Below are 6,528 nucleotides of genomic sequence, written 5' to 3' on the forward strand. Positions count from 1 at the left end.
AGCGTTTTATTTATGATATTTAATTTAAACGTTTTAATTCTTATTTAATTTAAATGATATTTAAATTAAAGGTTTTAATTCATTTATTTTGAATTTATTTTCTCAAGTTTATTTTATTGAAAATAAAATTAATATTTGTTTTGAAAAATAATTTTATGAGTGTATTTGATTTGAAAAATCATTTATTTTAATGTGTTACTTGATTTGAAAAATCGATTTCGAAAGGTGAAATCTCGTTTTAATCACACGATTTGTGAGCTCGTTTTAGGCTTGATTTGGGCTCGATTTTCGATGCACTTTTGACCCAACTTCCTCTCCCATAACCCGTGTTTGATTCTTAGCCAAGGCCTATCCCCAATCTCTTGTTTAACCCACCTAAATCTCGTCCCAAACATCCTCCCAACACAGCCCAACTCCTTCCCTAACCCGTGTTCAACGTAGCCCGTTTGTTTTGCTCCAAACTTGGTCCAAACCCGCAACCCATCACCACCAACCCATACTCCACACTACCCACCATGCCAGGGTCCAAATCAACCACAAAACCACTCCACAAAACCCGTGTCTAATCCATCCAAAACAGGCCCCAAAACGAAACAGCCCACAGCACCCCTGTTTTCGTTCAGCTCAAACCCGAGTCCAAAACCCGCTCCAAACACCACTTATACCCGTGCCCATTAACCCTAAACCATACCCTAGTATCCCTACCATATTCCCATGCCTTGCCCACCAAGAAAAACCCTCATACAAACCCTAAAAAAACCCCCAAAAAGCTGCGGGACAGCAGCTATGCAAAACAGAGCCATTCCCGTTTCCCTATAAATACCCCATTCGAAAGCATTCGAAAGCCCTTCACCAACTCCGTAAATTTGCTCCTAGAAGCTCTCCACATATCTTACTGCCATTAACAAGCCTCAACCTCCATAAACGAACCCTAGTTGCCTCTCAAAACCCTCGACATACAAAACTGAGAATCAGTTTGTGTGTCCTCCTTTCAACCCTTCGTTCAACCATCAAACCTCCCTTAAAACTCGAGTTTCTTGCTCCTAATTAACCATATAACATCAATCTACACTTAGACAAAGACTCACGAGCCAAATTGACCTTGAGAGCACACGAATCCCTTCCAAAAATAGAGTGTCATACACTCTGTTTTCGCGGCTTTTCCTGTCTGTTCAGTTCCATTTGTGCTCGTTTTTCGTGACCAATACCTCAAAAATAGCTTGTTTTGTTTTACTATCTCTGTTCTACTCTCTTTCTAGTTTTCAAAACATCTTTCAAATCTAATTTTTATTGAGAAACGAGTGAGACATTGCAGTTTGAAAATTGTTGTCCAGATTTACCAAAAAACGTGTTGTTGCTTTGTTCCTTCGTCAACGACGGCCCCTCGAGATAAAATCTACGATCGATTACGACCCAAGATGGTGTCAAGATACATGTAGGTTGAGGGTGCATAAAAATCTCTCCTTTCTCCCTTTTAATTCCAACTTTTAATTATGTTTATTACATCGTATTATTATCGTATAAATTGTTAATTATGAAATAATTATTATAGATACGAGTATGAGTTAAAGTGCTAATTTGAATACCCGCGTTGACTTGAGTTGGGGAAAGAAAGCCGCTAGATTGGTCTGTCATATCCCTTTCTCATTTACATATCCTCGTATTCAGATTCGGACATAACTAAACCAACTAATTTGTTTTAATAAACGATGTTTATTGTATCTTGTTGTTGTTAAATGAAGGAGAACGGAATTAGTAGTATGGATGTGCCGATGGATGGCCTTAGTATGTTGGATTTGTCTTCTGTTAGGATAAGAATTATTTTATGTTTATCGCATGACGAATTTAACATATTTGATTGATTTAATTGATTTTATCTTGTTTAAATTAGTTTGATTTGAGCATGATGATTGAATTTATGAACTACACTTGTCTTAATTTGTTAAAGTTTATGTCTTTGATTATTAAAGCATGTTAATTTGATTATTATATCATGTTTTATTTAATTAATTCACATGTTTGTTAATCTATCTTATGCTAAAGAGTAAGAATATCTCTTTCCTTCCTCTCTTTGTTTGTTTCTTGCTAGAATAACTAAATGAACTTCATATGCTAAAATAACTTGACGAGTTAAATGCATTAAATCGACATAGAATGAAATTCACATGTTAGGGTTTAAAACAATGATTGCATACGTATCCAAAATAGCCATTGTTTTATTTAGTAGAGACCGCTATAGTTACGGGCGGGGTTGGGTGCTAATTAATGAAATTAAAATAAACTTCCCTACACGTAATCTCACAAGAACTTAAAATCTCTTCAATTTGGTTTCTAAATTCCATTTAAAAATTTAGTGGCGACTCTTTCAAAATCAAAAGTGTTTAATATGAAATAATAAACATAAAGTGGATGTAAATTCCCTTGTCCACAAATATGCTCGTTTTAATATATAGTTCTACTCTTTGTTACATGCAAATGCTTATTAACATAGATTTTAAATAATTTGCGAACAGACAAATGAATGAAACAATAACATATAATATAATGACAACTGTAGTGCATAAGAACCGTGTTAGAATATAAACACCTCTAAAAATAAATGAAAATTGGAAGATATTAATAAGATAATTACAACGGTTTTTATAAGAACCGTGTTAGATTATGCAATTGCTGAATAACATATATTTTAAATAACCTTCTCTCTCTCTCTCTCTCTCTCTCTCTCTCTCTCTCTCTCTCTCTCTTATTATTCAAATTATGTCAAGTGGTAGCTCTTCTTCTTCCTCTATTTCAACAGGGACATGTAATTGCTCACTTCCGCCAGCATTGCGGACTTCTTGGGCTTTGCAAAATCCGGGAAGAAAGTTTCTTACTTGCAAATTTTATAATCCCGAGACTAAAATGCGTGGATGCAATTACTTCAAGTGGGTTGATGAACCAATGACTGAGTGGCAGAGGAACGTTATAAACAGGTTAGTGAATGAGAAAAACAGCACGTATATCGAGATTACTCAAGTGAGAAGTATACTACATTAACTTGAAGAATCGAAGCGGGGAAATGACAGTGAAATATTGAAGGAAAAAGAAGAATGCAAGAAGTTAACCATGGATATCATAGAACTCAAAAATAATGAGGCATGGCTTAAGTTAATTGTCAAATTTCTTCTTCTAATTGCTATTTACCTAGTTTATTATGTATGGTGGTAGTTTGTACTCTTTATGTGTAAGCTTGTAATCCTTTAAATTAATGGAAATAAGCAAGATTTTCTGAGAAACATATTGTAATTAGCTGGCATATACCAAATGATGCTTTATTTCTTGGCGGTAAAATCAAACACAATGAAATATAAAATAAAACGGTTATACCTAAACCATTGTTCAGGACGTATACAGTTACAACGGTTCAGGCCGTTGCTTTGTATATAAAAATGATGCTTTATTTCTTAGCGGGAAAATCAAAAAAAATTAAAATCTTTAAGACAACGGTTATTTCTAACCCGTTGTAGATAATACTAATCAATTACGGTTTCAAACAAAACCGTTGTCTGTTTGGAAATAAAATATAACGGTTTTTGTTATATCGTGTTTAGTACTTTCCAATAAACAAGGTCTTACAAGTGTTGTATCACACAAATATACTCTGAGCTTCCCCTCCCCCACATAATATCCTGAAACACTGAGCTTCCCCTCAACCACCAGCCTACCGCATCGCCGTCGCAATCATCGTCATCATCGCCATTGCCGCCGCCAGATCAATCCGGATTCTTCTCTTTAAAAAATTAATAAACCCTCCTCTTTAGAGACTTGTTTGTTATTATAAGTATGCATTGTTATTATTTGTTTATTAATTTCTGCTTTAGATTTGGTCGAAAAGCGGAAAAGAAACGATGGAAATGCGTCAGGCGACGACTCAGGTAATGAGAATAATTTGCAACACACTGCGAGTCGAATGCGCCACAGGGTTTTCCTAGAAGCAATAAATTCAAAGATGCCTAATCCTTTACAATGGGATAAAGATACGGGGCTGCCATATGGTGAGAATGTCGAGTATTTTACGAGTTGGATTGGTTGTTGTGTAAGACAGTATGTGCCTCTCAGTACGCCGCGTATCAGTGAACTGAGTAAAATACGGAATGTCATGCTAATAAACAGAATAAAAGTATGTATATACAATAATAAATGTTTTAGCTGAAATTAAGTTACTACTTGATATGTGTATTAGCCGAAACACATGTACCAACTATGCTCATCATATATGCAGTTAGCTTACGTTCTCCCCGAAAAGTATGATAAATACCCAAAAAAAAGACAAGGAAAGCCCTCAGTTCTTAGAAGTTAAAGATTGCTGAGAAGCACTTGTTCAACAAGGAAACCGGGGAGATGAACAAGAAACCACTAACAAAGAAGTATCCGTATGTCAGTCAAAACCATTGGGATAGCTATATCGCTTATAGGCAGTATGATAAGTTTAAGGTAACTTAATAATAATAATAATAATAATAATAATAATAATAATAATAATAATAATAATAATAATAATAATAATAATAATAATAATAATAATAATAATAATAATAATAATAATAATAATAATAATAATAATAATAATAATAATAATAATAATAATAATAATAATAATAATAATAATAATAATAATAATAATAATAATAATAATAATAATAATAATAATAATAATAATAATAATAATAATAATAATAATAATAATAATAATAATAATAATAATAATAATAATAATAATAATAATAATAATAATAATAATAATAATAATAATAATAATAATACTTAGTTTAGTGTTTGGTCATGCTTACGTTTCTTGATACAATTTATTTGATGAAGGCTATGAGTGAGAGGAACAAGGCGGACATTTAAAAAAAAAAAAAAAAAGACCGTCTTTTACAGCTCCCGAGGTGGTTATAGATTGATTAAGACTAAACTTGTAAGTACATAATTCTTATAGTATTAGACTATTAAGTGTTTTAATCGGATGTTATATATGTTCATAGTAATCATACATATTTTGAGAGGATATCAATGTGATGAATGAATTGTAGGCAAAGCTTGGAAAATTCAGTCGTCACGACGCTTGGGTGGAAGGTCACACTCCTAAGAACGAAAAGACGGAAAGTGAATATGATAAGGACATCAAAGAGAAAACTGTAAGTTTGACTTAATATGTCACTCTTACGGCAAACTGGTGGTCGGAGTTATATAGTTGTGAGTTTAAATAAAATTTTGTTGCTTAATGGTTTTATGTCTATGTAGAGGAACTGTGAGAAGGAGGTACATGAATGAAAATGGAAGCCTAAAGGACGTGATGACATTCTTGCTAGGGCAATCGACAAAGCAGAGCATCCAGATCGTGTGAGAGGGGTATCGACGCATGTTGGTATCACTAAGTATTTTGGGAAAACTACTCGAAGTGGTGATGATTCCAAGAAGGTAATCTATAAATACTGTATTTGAACCAACGTAATTTATAACTATATATGCTGACAATAATTTTGACTACACAGCTACAGAAAATAGTCAGGTTAATGGTGAGAATGTTGGAAACTGGGAAAAAGCCATCTGAAAAAGAGTTGGATATGGATCAAGAAGTCATAAAGGAAGCAGAGGAGGAGGAGGAGGAGGAGGAGGAGGAAAAGGAGGTAATAATATTTATGTCTTATATATAAACAATGTGTTATATGATTTGGAAAATCAGTATGTGTTATATGGACAAGTGTTAATGTACATAAGGAAGCCGAGGATGACATAGCAAAGGAAAAGGAAATGGTAAAGGAGACTGAGGTGGGAGCCGAGGATCAGAATCACGCAATTAAAGAGGAAGAGGAATCCAGGAAGGTCGTGACACAGGATGAGATTGAGGTAGTTGATGATCAGACGTTCTTCTCAACACTGAAAAAGGTAATAGCTGCTAGTTTATAATTATTTATCTCAGTACACGTTTTTTACTTATAAAATTTATTAAAGGTAGTGAATGTATGTGTACTAATTGGTTAAAGCTGTCGTGAAGGGCGATTGCAAAGTGCCTTGTCGTCTGTTTTATTTACGGGGAAAACAGAAAGTTGTTGTTGCCAGGGGATACTTGTTCGCTTACGATCGGCTTTATCAAGTTAAGGTTCATGGTATACCCGTTCGTGACAATTGCTGGAAAGTGAAAGTGTCCCAATTATATAAAGACGAGTATGAGGAAGTAAAAGTACCATTTCCTAATGAGGAGATCACTTATTTGAACGAAGCCCTAAGCTTTTATGTGCAATGGCCTAACAACCTCATCAATGTTGTCATCCCCGAGGTACCTATACGCAGACGATAATTATTACTTGTTCTTTAAATATATTAGGGTACGAATATTAACATATCGTAACACTAGTAGGAAAAACCCTTATTACGACGCAGTTATCGTGGCGGTTATAATAGAAACGACGCGAAAAGCCAAAAAAATTGGCGGGAACGAAATTTTTATGTGTGTAGGAGGTTTATAGTGGCGGTTTAAGTAAGAAC

The sequence above is a fragment of the Silene latifolia genome, chromosome 5, assembly GCF_048544455.1.
Source record: "Silene latifolia isolate original U9 population chromosome 5, ASM4854445v1, whole genome shotgun sequence".
Lineage (NCBI taxonomy): Eukaryota > Viridiplantae > Streptophyta > Magnoliopsida > Caryophyllales > Caryophyllaceae > Silene > Silene latifolia.